This window comes from Vulpes vulpes, chromosome 6, assembly GCF_048418805.1.
Source record: "Vulpes vulpes isolate BD-2025 chromosome 6, VulVul3, whole genome shotgun sequence".
NCBI lineage: Eukaryota > Metazoa > Chordata > Mammalia > Carnivora > Canidae > Vulpes > Vulpes vulpes.
In genome coordinates, this window is record NC_132785.1 from 33,193,317 (window position 1) to 33,205,703 (window position 12,387).

At 39.0% G+C, this 12,387-nt stretch overlaps 1 pseudogene; it reads left to right on the plus strand.

Moving 5' to 3' along the window:
* The first annotated feature begins 5,350 nt into the window (after positions 1 to 5,350).
* On the plus strand, positions 5,351 to 5,926 carry LOC140599216 (glyceraldehyde-3-phosphate dehydrogenase-like; annotated as a pseudogene).
* Positions 5,927 to 12,387: the final 6,461 nt, after the last annotated feature.

Genomic DNA, 12,387 nt, shown 5'->3' on the forward strand with positions numbered 1-12,387 from the left:
TCTTCTACTTTAAGCCTATTTTTCCTTAACCCTATATATTCTTTTTCCTTTGTATTTTATTTTAAGACTTTTTTATTGTGGTTAAATATACATAAGATAATATTCATCATCTTAATGATTCACAAGAATACATTTCAGTGGCATTTAAAACATTCACAATATTGTATAACTATTATTATCTTTACCCAAAATGAAAACATTTGCTCATCCTCAGCAAAACTCTGTATCCATTAAACAATAACTCATTCTTCCCACTTTCCCTCAGCCCCTGATAGCATCTATTTTCTGAATCTATGAAGTTGCCTATACTAAGTACCTCATATAAGTGGAATCATTCAATATTTGTCCTTTTGTGTCTGACTTATCTGACTTCAAAGCATAATATTATCAAGATCTATCCATGTTGGGGCATATATCAAAATTTAATTGATTTTTAAGGCTGAATAATGTCCCATTTTATGCACATACTACATTTTTCTAATCCATTCATCTGTTGATGGACACTGGGTTTTTTTCTACCTTTGGGCTATTATGAATAGCCAAGGAGACTGCACCATTTTAAATTTCCACCAGAAATGTATGAGAGTTGTAATTTCTCCATATCCTCACCAAAATTTTTTTTATTTTCTAATTTGTTTTTGCTGTTGTTATTTATTTTTCCTTGTTGCCATCCTAATGGGTAAGTAGTATCACATAGTGGGTTTATTTTTTTTTTAATATTTATTTATTTATTCACGAGACACACACACACAGAGAGAGAGAGAGAGAGAGCCAGAGACACAGGCAGAGAGAGAAGCAGGCTCCATGCAGGGAGCCTGAAGTGAGACTTGATCCTGGGTCTCCGGATCAGGCCCTGGGCTGAAGGTGGCACTAAACCACTGAGCCACCTGAGCTGTCCACATAGTGGATTTAATCTGCATTTCTCTAATGAGTAATGTTAAGTATTTTTCATATACTTTATTGGCTATTTGTATATCTTCTTTGGAGAATGCCCTATTCATTCTTCTAACATGCCAATCCCTTTCTGGTCCACATATCCTACTGTACTTAGTTGTCTAGTTTTCTAGTCTCTTCACCCCATGATGCACTGTTCCTATCATGAGAGTCCAAAATCCTTTGCTACTCCCCTAATTCATTTTCTCTACATTCAATACCAGGCTGAGAAGTATAGATTAGAGAAAGCAAAAAACTCTATTGACTGTGGCCATGTCAAATCTACGCTATTGAACTTCACCCTAGTATTCAGTGCTGCTCATCATATAGGTGACATGGGTTGTTTGAAAAAGATGAGTAATTTACCACTTCTTTAAATTGAAATTATTTGTGATCTTGTCTAATTATGCCTGACTTGGGGGTTTTGTAGGAAAATAATTATAGGGGATCCCTGGGTGGCGCAGCAGTTTGGCACCTGCCTTTGGCCCAGGGCGCGATCCTGGAGACCCGGGATCGAATCCCACATCGGGCTCCCGGTGCATGGAGCCTGCTTCTCCCTCTGCCTGTGTCTCTGCCTCTCTCTCTCTCTCTTTGACTATCATAAATAAATAAAAATTTAAAAAAAAGAAAATAATTATATTTCAGACATATTTATCTGCCCTTAATAACTATTGAAATTCTTTGAACATAGAAGGCACTTAGTAAAGGTTTGTTAATAAATGAAAGAATGAATATTGGGTAGGAAGTACCAAACGTGGGGTGCCTGGCTGGCTCAGTTGATAGAGCATGCAACCCTTGATCTCAGGGTTGTAAGTTCAAGCTCCATGTTGGGTGTAGAGATTACTTAAAAATAAAATTAAAAAAAAATAACAAACATAAAAACTATCTCATACTGAACATTTTTTTAAAGATTTTATTTATTTATTCATGAGAGAGAGAGAGAGAGAGAGAGAGAGAAGCATAGACACAGGCAGAGGGAGAAGCAGGCTCCATGCAGGGAGCCCGACTTGGGACTCAGTCCCAGGTCTCCAGGATCACGCCCTGGGCTGAAGGCGGTGCTAAACCACTGAGCCACCTGGGCTGCCCTGAACACTTTTTTTAAGTGCAAAAATGTGTTTTTATTAAAGCACAGGGACAGGACCTATGGGCAGAAAGGGCTGCCTTTTGCTGAAATTTTTAATGTACAGAAAGATACACATTAATATATATTGTTCTATGGCTTGGGTGTCCTATGTAGAATTCTTGTGAAGAACATAAAATATCTCATAATGATGTTGTTTTGAGGGGCAGGAGAGGGAGAGATAAAATTGAGTTAAACACACAGAGCAAAAGCAAATACACTATAAAATATCATGTATATGTATATATATAGTGGTGTTTCAGAATTTCTTTTCCTTTAGTGACCACAGTTCTTGGTCATGCTGCTTGGAAGAATGAAGAGGTAGACCAGATGAACATTGGTGGGCAGCAAAGCAAAGTTTATTGAGGAATAGTACAAAGCTCCCAAAGAGGGTAGGAACCCAAGAGGGTTGTACTTTGGCATTTATTTTTTTGAAGATTTTTTTTTTTAATTTATTTAAAAAAAATGTCACCTATATGATATATAAAACAATAAAATTATAGCCATAGAACAGAAACTATTAATAAAAGGTTTTTGGGAGGGGAAAAGGAATTTGACAGATTAGTTACCACTTTCTCATAAGTTTCCAGCATTGATCTGCAGCATTGAATTTTGAGAGACACAGAGATAAAGAGGCAAAGAAATAGGCAGAGGGAGAAACAGGCTCCATGCAGGGAGCCCAATGTGGGACTCAATTCCAGGACTCTAGGATCACACCCTGAGCCAAAGGTAGATGCTTAACTGCAGCACCACGCAGACATCCCAATCCTTTGGCATTTAAATCTAGGGGGTTTTATGAGATTGTTGGTGGGCTATTTTAATCTGATTAACCCTCCATGCACCTGTCACCCAATCAGGTTTTGATCCACGTGCTCATCTACCTCAGATAGTTGTTTACATGAGAAAGGTTAGAGATCTCCTTTCAGGGTGGTGTAGAATAACAAATGGAGTCTTTTCCTTTTAAGGACAGTTTCCTCTTAGGACAGGGGCCCCTTGCCCTTGCCTGCCTTTCTTCCAACTATCCTCTGTTAGTGGGAAATCCTGTTGAGTGTTGTAATCTATGTATATATGTGCAAGTGTGTAGGAGGAAGAGTAAAAAAATATATATAGCTATCTCCTTAATTAGTGACAACATTCAATAAATTGGGAGATTGGAAGTTGGAAAGGGAAAAACTAAGGAGGAACAAAATTTGAAAATCATTGGAATTTCAGAAACAAGTACAAATTACACATGTCCCATTATAGCCAACAGGGTGGAAATCAGGACTGTAAAGTAAAAGGTCATAAGAGAGGTATGTGGAATTTAAGAAACAAAACAGAGGATCATAGTGGAAGAGGAGAAAAAATAAAACAAGAGAAAATCAGAGAAAGAGACAAACCATAAAAGACTCTTAGTCACAGGAAACAAACTGAAGATTGCTGGAGGAGAGGGGGGTGAGCTATGAGGTAAGTGGGTGATGGACATTAAGGAGGGCATGTGATGTAACGAGCACTGGGTTTTATATCAGAGTGATGAATCACTGACTTCTACCTCTGAAGCTAATAATACATTATATATTAATTAATTGAATTTACATTTTAAAAAATAAATAAAATTGTACAAATGGGGAAAAAAGGTTATCGGAGAGGTATAAAACAATAAAATTATAGCCATAGAACAGAAACTATTAATAAAAGGTTTTTGGGAGGGGAAAAGGAATTTGACAGATTAGTCACCACTTTCTCATAAGTTTCCAGCATTGATCTGCAGTATGAGGGCCAGAGCACAGAAATCGGTTGTATAAAGTTGCTAGTAATGGGGATAAAAGAAGGGAAGATAGTAAAAAGTCAAGAAGATGAGAGATATTAGAGCACCAGTGAAGAAATTACTGAACTCACTACTGGAGGTCAAGGATGTTTATATGACTTTGTGGATTAGAGCACTCTATTCCCTTGAACTACCTACCATCTTAGGATTTCACGTGAGGGAAGCAACTGGATGTGGGGGCAGATGGGCTTTTTCTTTTTAAACTCTGATAAAGCAGCCAATCAAATGTTTTAATCTAATTTAATTTAAGATTTTATTTATTTATTAATGAGAGACACACAGAGAGAGGCAGAGACATAGACAGAGGGAGAAGCAGGCTCCCTATGGGGAGCCGGATGCGGGACTTGATTCCAGGACTCCAGGATCATGCCCTGAGCCAAAGGCAGACACTCAACTGCTGAGCCACCCAGGCATCCCCATTTATTTTATTTTAATTTATTTTTTCCCCCAGGCAAGATTTTTTTGCTTAGGAGAGATGGTGTAAAGCTAACTGATAAGAAGAAATAGCTAAAAGTATTTAATTTTTTCTATTTTTAAAATTCTTTTTTATTTTGAAACAGAAATAGAAGATGAAAGCAATTCATATTAAGAGTCTTATAAGTTGAAAACATGTGCAAAGTGGCTGTAAAGAACAATTCAGTAGAAATGGAATTGCCAAGTCATAAGAGATTCACAAATTGCCCTCAATTGGGCTGCTGAATTGATCTGTGGTCTCCACATCCACAGAGGAGGATGTTCGCTGTCCTTGACACAAAAGAACAGTCCTATCCAAATCTATATATCCAACCCTCAATATGTTCTTTTAAGGAACATTAACATTTCATACACCAAGAAGGCAATAATGGGTACAATGAGAAAACAAGAGTTTTGTAGCTTAAAACAACTCTTGAAATATTTCAACAAATGGTCACTAGGGAAAGACATTTGTCTCAGTGCTGTAGTGGAGGAGTGGAGGATTCTGCATATTTCATTTGACTGTAAAAATCATGTTAGGGCTCTTTGCTCCTCCCCATTCAACAGACAGCTAAATCTTCTGGTGCAATGCCAGCTGCATCCCTGAGATATGATGGTGAAGGTTGGAGTAAATGGATTGGGCCATATTGGGCACCTAATTACCAAGGCTGTTTTAACTCTGGCAAAGTTGATATTGTCACCATCAATGACCCCTCTTATTGACCTCAACTACATGGTCTATGTTTCCAGTATGAGTCCACCCATGGCAAATTCCGTGGCATAGTCAAGGCTGAAAATAGGAAACTTGTCATCAATGGAAAGCCTATCTCCATCTTCCAGAAGTAAGATCCCACCAACATCAAATGGGGTGATGTTGGTGCTGAGTATGTTGTGAAGTCCACTGGGTCTTCACTATCATGCAGAAGCCTGGGGCTCAGCTGAAGTGTGGGGCCAAGTGAATCATCATCTCTGCTCCTTCTGCTGGTGCCCTCATGTTTGTGATGGATATGAACCATGAGAAATATGGCAACTCCCTCAAAATCATCAGCAATGCATCCTGCACCACCAATCCCTTGGCCCCTCTGACCAAGGTCATCCACAAAAACTTAGCATTATGAAGAGACTCAGGACCACAGTCCATGCTATCACTGCCACCTAGAAGACCATGGATGGCCCCTCTGTGAAGCTGTCATGTGATGGCTAAAGGGTTGTTCAGAACATCATCCCTGCTTCTACCAGCACTGTCAAGGCTATAGGCAAGGTCATCCCTGAGCTGAACAGGAAGCTCACTGGCATGGCCTTCCGTGTCCCCACCCCTAATGAGTCAGTCATGGATCTGATCTGCTGCCTGGAGAAAGCTGCCAAATATCATGACATCAAGAAGGTGGGGAAGCCAGCATCAGAAGACCCTGTCAAGGGCATCCTGGGCTACACTGAGGACCAAGTTGTCTTCTATGACTTTACCAGTGACACTCACTCTTCCATCTTAGATGCTGGGACTGGCATTGATCTCAGTGGCCACATTGTCAAACTTATTTCCTGGTATCACAATGAATTTGGCTACAGCATCTATGTGGTGGACCTTAAGGGTCCACATGGCCTCCAAGGAGTAAGAGCCCCCTGGACCATCAGCCCCAGGAAGAGCAAGAGGAAGAGAGAGGCCCTCAGTTGCTGTAAAATCCTTGTCCCAACTCATCTCCCAACACACTGAGAATTTCCTGACCTCCACAGTTTCCATCCCAGACTCCTTGAAGAAGGGGAGGAGTTTGAGGAGACCTACCTTGTCCTGTACCATCAATAAAGTATATTGTATTCAGCGTTAAAAAAAAAAATCATGTTAGGTAGCTATTTTAAAATATATTTTTTAAAAGACCATTCAGAACTTCTGAGGAAGAGGAGTTGCATTTAGGAGGACCCTAAGAGTTTAGGGACGCAACTAGATAACATAAAATAACCCAGAAAGAGAAATGAAGACTGACAGAATAGACTCCATGGCTAAATATAGAAGCCACATCGAAGACAGAGACATTTGGAAGCTAAAAAGACCAGCAGTGCTGTCCGTGGAAGGGAGGGACACTGTGGGCACAGACCGGAGAGAAAAACACCCTCGCATCAGGCCCCCCAGGCACAGGGAACCTCAACAGGGAGGACATATCCCTATAACATTTGGCTTTGAAAGGAAGAGGGTTTTAATTTCTTGAATTCCTTTTTTTAAGATTTATTTATTTATTTATTTATTTATTTATTTATTTGAGAGAAAGAGTGAGAGAGAGCACGAGTGGGGGCAGGGGCAGAGGGACAAAGAGAGAGAGAATCCTCAAACAGAGTCCCTTCCTCTCTGAAGCCTGTTGTGAGATTTGATCCCAGGACCCTGAGATAGTGACCTGAGCCAAAATCCAGAGTCAATTGCTTGGGCAGCCCCGGTGGCCCAGCAGTTTAGCACGCCTTCAGCCTGTGGTGTGATCCTGGAGACCTGGGATCAAGTCCCGGGCTCTGTGCAAGAAGCCTGCTTCTCCCTCTGCTTCTCTCTCTCTCTCTCTCTCTCTGTCTGCCATGAATAAATAAATAAAATCTTTAAAAAAAAAGAGTCGGGGATCCCTGGGTGGCACAGCGGTTTGGCGCCTGCCTTTGGCCCAGGGTGCGATCCTGGAGACCCGGGATCGAATCCCACATTGGGCTCCTGGTGCATGGAGCCTGCTTCTCCCTCTGCCTGTGTCTCTGCCTCTCTCTCTCTGTCTCTGTGACTATCATAAATAAATAATAAAATTTAAAAATAAAAATAAAAATAATAAAAATTTAAAAAAAGAGTCAATTGCTTAACTAACTGAACCATCCAGGCACCCCTAATTTCTTGAATTATTACAATCAGCTGGGATTTTTAACACCTGGAACTTTAAAAATCAGCAGGCTTGGCTCTGGGACAGCGAGAAGAATGTAAAGCCCCCACCCTTAAAGAGATAGCACAAACAAACAGCCCCACAGAGTTACAGCACAGAAATAGCAGTTTGAAAAACAGCTGGGGTATACAGGATGATTTGTTAACTAATCTCAGAACCTATCGGAGACGACCAGGAATCATTGGGAGACTTCTCCAAGAACAAAGGAGTTGACAGGGACCATTTCTCTCCCCTCTCCCCCAGCCTGGGCACACGGACACTTACAGAAACTAGTGCTGTGCCTAATTTGCTAACTGTGCACTCCACCCACACATTCCCCTGTGATACTACCCCCTCCAGTATGCTCTTGACCAGAGTCCATCCAAAGTGATGCCATAGGCCTGGTAGTGTGTAAGCAGCCCTGACAGGGAGCAGCACCACTCTAAAGTGACTCTTGCCCCAGGGAGAGGGGAAGATTACACACATTATTTTGATTGTAGCCCTAGTATTGGGCTCAGAGCAGACAGCTGGTCTGACTACAGGCTGCACTGACCAATGAAAACTTCTCAGGGGACGACACAAGGAAAGCACCTTGCAGTCCAGTGCTACTGAATCTCTGGCAAATGCCTGGTCTGACTCAATTCAAGCCAAGGTAGTACCAGATTGGCTCACTAGCAACACAGGGACAAAACTGTGCTCACAACAGGCAAAGAAAAAACATTGCAGACAACTGGATTGGAGGTAAAAGCAGCTCAGCCACAATAGAAGGGTGCATGCAACACACATGGAGGTTCCCCTGAAATACCAGGTTCTGCTGAACAGGGAACAATTCACTGCAGAGCACTACTTTCAAGAACAGGAGACAAAGCCGACTTTCCTAACACATAGAAATAGACATAGGGAGTTAGACAAAACGAAGAGACAGAAGAACATGTCCCAAATGAAAAAATAGGACAAAATCATAGCAAGAGACCTTAATAATATGGAGATAAGTATGCCTAATAAAGAATTTAAAGTAATGGTCATAAAGATACTGACTGAACCTGAGAAAAGAGTGGAAAACATTAGTGAGACCCTTAGCAATTAGAGAAGATAAAAAAGAATCAGAGATGAAGACCAAAATAACCGAAATTAAAAACATGTTAGATAGAATAATAGTACACAAGAGGAAGCAGATTCCCTATAAAATTCAGCCAAGGGATTCATGATAAATGCGTGGCAAGTATAACAGAATATACTTAAAACATGGGGGAAACGGAGTTAAGTATGGATTCAAACTTCAGTGACCATTAACTTAATATAGACTATTACATGCAAAACATGTTATTATAAAAGTGTAATGATAACCGCAAATCAAAAACCAGTAATAGATATGCAAAAAGTAAAGAGAAAGGAATCCAAGTATATCACTAAAGAAAACTAGCAAGCCATGAGAGAAGAGAGCAAGAGTAGGAACAAAAAAGCAATACAAAACAAAGTAACATATCTATCAACAATTACGTTGAGTTTAAACGCTCTAGTCGGAAGTCATAGGGTAACGAGATGTATAAAAAAAGCTCAACAGTTGAGCATCTGCCTTTGGCTCAGGGCATGATCTCAGAGTCCCAGGATCCAGTCCCACATCGGGCTTCTTGCGTGGAGCCTGATTCTCCCTCTGCCTATGTCTCTGCCTCTCTCTCTCTCTCTCTCTCTCTGTCTGTCTCTCATGAATAAATAAGTAAAATCTTTAAAAAAAAAAAAAAAAAAAGCAAGACCTATCTATATGCTGCTTACAAGAGACTCATTTCAGACCTAAAGACACTTGCAGATTAAAACTGAAAGGCTGGAAAAAAACATTTATCATGCAAATGGAAGTGAAAACAAAGCCAGGTGGCAATATTTATAAGGGGAAAAACAGACTTTAAAACAAAGACTGTAACAAGAGACAAGGACTTTAGATAATCATAAAGGGAACAATCTGATAGGAAGATATAACAATTGTAAATATTTATAGACCCAACATGGGAGCACCCAAATACATCAAGCAGCCAATGACCAACTTAAAAGAAGTGATAAAGAGCACTTGGTTGGCTCAATTGATTAAGCATTCAACTGTTGATTTCAGCTCAGGTCATGATCTCAGGGTACTGGGATTGAGAGCCCCACATCAGGCTCTCTGCTCAGTGGGGAGCCTACTATTCCCTCTCCCTCTGCCTGCTGCTCCACCTGCTTGTGCTGTGTGTGTGTGTGTGTGTGTGTGTGTGTCAAATAAATAAAAGTAAAATCTTAAAAAATAAAAATAAATAAATCGGGCTCCATGCTCAGTGCAGAGTCTGCTTGAGATACTCTCTCTCCCTCTTTTTTTGCCCCTCTCCCACTCAAGCACACTCTAAATAAATAAATAGAATCCTTTTTAAAAAGGAAGTAATTGATAGTCATACAATAATAATAATAATAGGGAATTTTGCTTTGAATGACATGTTGGACCAGATGGATCTAACAGATATATTCAGAACATTCCATTCTAAAACAGCAAAATACACATTGTTTTTGAGTGCACATGGGACATTTTCCATAATAGATCACATATTAGGCCATTAAACAAGTCTCAATAAATTCATACCATACAACTTTTCTGACCATAATGTTATAAAACTAGAAATCAACCACAAGAAAAAAATCTGGAAAGAACACAGATACATGGACATTAAATAATGTGCTACTAAACAATGAATAAGTCACCAAGAAATAAAAAAGAAAGTAAAAAAATACATGGAGACAAATGAAAATGAAAACACAATGGTCTAAAATTTTTGGGATGCAGCAAGAGTAGTTCTAAGATGGAAGTTCATAGCAATAGATGCCTACCTGAAGAGGCAAGAAAAATCTCATATAAACAATATAATCTTAAACTGGAAAGAGCTAGAAAACAACAACAACAACAACAAACAAAACCCAAACCAGTAGAAAGAAGGAAATAATAAAGATTAGAGCAGGAATAAATGCAATAGACCTAAAAAAACAAAAACAAAAAACAAAACAAAACCCAGTAGAACAGATCAATGAAATGAGGAGGTGGATCTTTTTTTTTTTTTTTAACATTTTATTTATTCATTCATGAGAGACACACAGAAATAGGCAGAGACATAGGCAGAGGGAGAAGCAAGCTCCCTTTGGGGAGCCCAATGCAGGACTCCATCCCAGAACCCCAGGATCACTCCCTGAGCCAAAGGCAGATGCTTAACCACTGAGCCACCCAGGTGCCCCAAGGAGCTGGATATTTAAAAAGATCAACAAAATTGACAAACATTTAGCTGGACTTACTCAAAAGAGAAAGAGGAGAGAGGGGGAAAGAGGACTCAAACAAAATCAGAAAGGAAAGAGGAGAAATAACAACTGATACCACAGAAATACAAAGGATTATAAGAGAATATTATGAAAAATTATATCCCAACAAATTAGACAACCTAGAAGAAATGGATAAATTCCTAGAAATATGTAAACTCCTAAAACTAAATCAGGAAGAAACAGAAAATTGGAACAAACTGATTGCCAGCAATGAAACTGAATCAGTAATCAAAAATCTCAGGACAATCAAAAGTCTAGGAGCAGATGGCTTCAAAGATGAATTTTACAAAACATTTAAAGAGGAATTAACACCTATTCTTCTCAAACTATTTAAAAAAAAAAATAGAAGAGGAATGAAAGCTTCCAAATTCATTCTATGAGGCCAGCATGACCCTAATACCAAAACCAAATAAAGACACTCCAGAATAAGAGAACTACAGGCCAATATCTCTGATGAACATAGATGCAAAAATCTTCAGCAAAATATTAGCAAACTGAATCCAACAATACATTAAAGAAATCATTCACCACCAGCAAGTGGGATTTATTCCTGAGATGCAAGTGTGGCTCAATATTCACAAATCAATTAACATGATACATCTATAAGAGAAAAAATAAAAGCCAAATGATCATTTGCATTTGACAAAGTATAACATCTATTCATGATTTTAAAAAAAACCTCCACAAAGTAGGTCTTGAGATAATATTACCTCAGCATAATAAAGGCCATATCTGAAAAACCCACAGCTAACATTATATTCATTGGTGAAAAACTGAGATGCTTTCCTCTAAGACTAGGAACAAGATAAGGATATCTACTCTCACCACTTTCATTCAACATGGAACTGGAAGCCCTAGCCACAGCATTCAGACAAGAGAAAGAAATAAAAGGCATCCAAACTGGTAAAGAAGAAGCAAAGCTTTTACTTTTTGCAGATAACATGATACTATATATAGAAAACACTAAAGACTCCACCAAGAAAACTACAAGACCTGATAAATGAATTCAGTAAGCTTGCATGATACAAAAATCAATATACAGAAATCTGTTGTATTTCTATACACTAATATTGAAGTAGCGGAAAGCGAAATTCAGGAAACAATCCCAAAAATAATAATAAAATACCTAGGAATGAAAAAATACCTAGGAATAGACTTAACCAAAGAGGTAAAAGACCTATACTCTGAAAACTATAAAACATTGATAAGGGAATCCCTGGGTGGCTCAGCAGTTAAGTGCCTGCCTTTGGCCCAGGGTGTGATCCGGGAGACCCGGGATCAAATCCCACGTCAGGCTCTGCATGGAGCCTGCTTCTCCCTCTGCCTGTGTCTCTGCCTCTGTCTCTCTCTCTCTCTCTCTCTCTCAGTCTCTCTCTCCCCCCACCCCATGTGTCTCTCATGAATAAATAAATAAAATCTTAAAAAAAAATAAAATAAAACATTGATAAAAGAAATTGAAGATGACACTAACAGAAAGATATTTCATTCTCATGGATTGGAAGAACAAATATTGTTAAAATGTCCATACTACCCATACTACTAAAGCAATCTATAGATTTAAATGCAAAGCCCATCAAAATACCAATAGCATTTCTTACAGAACTGGAATAAATAGTACTAAAATTTATGTGGAACCACAAAAGACCCTAAATAGCCAAAGTATCTTGAAAAGGAAGAACAAAACTAATGGATATCCCAATCCTAGATTTCAAGTTATACTACAAAGCTGTAGTAATCTAAACAGTATGGTACTAAATGATACAAAAATAGACACATAGATCAATAGAATAGAGAGCCCAGAAATAAATCCATGATTATATGTTCAATTAATCTTCAACAAAAAAGGCAAGAACATGCAATGGGGAAAAAAA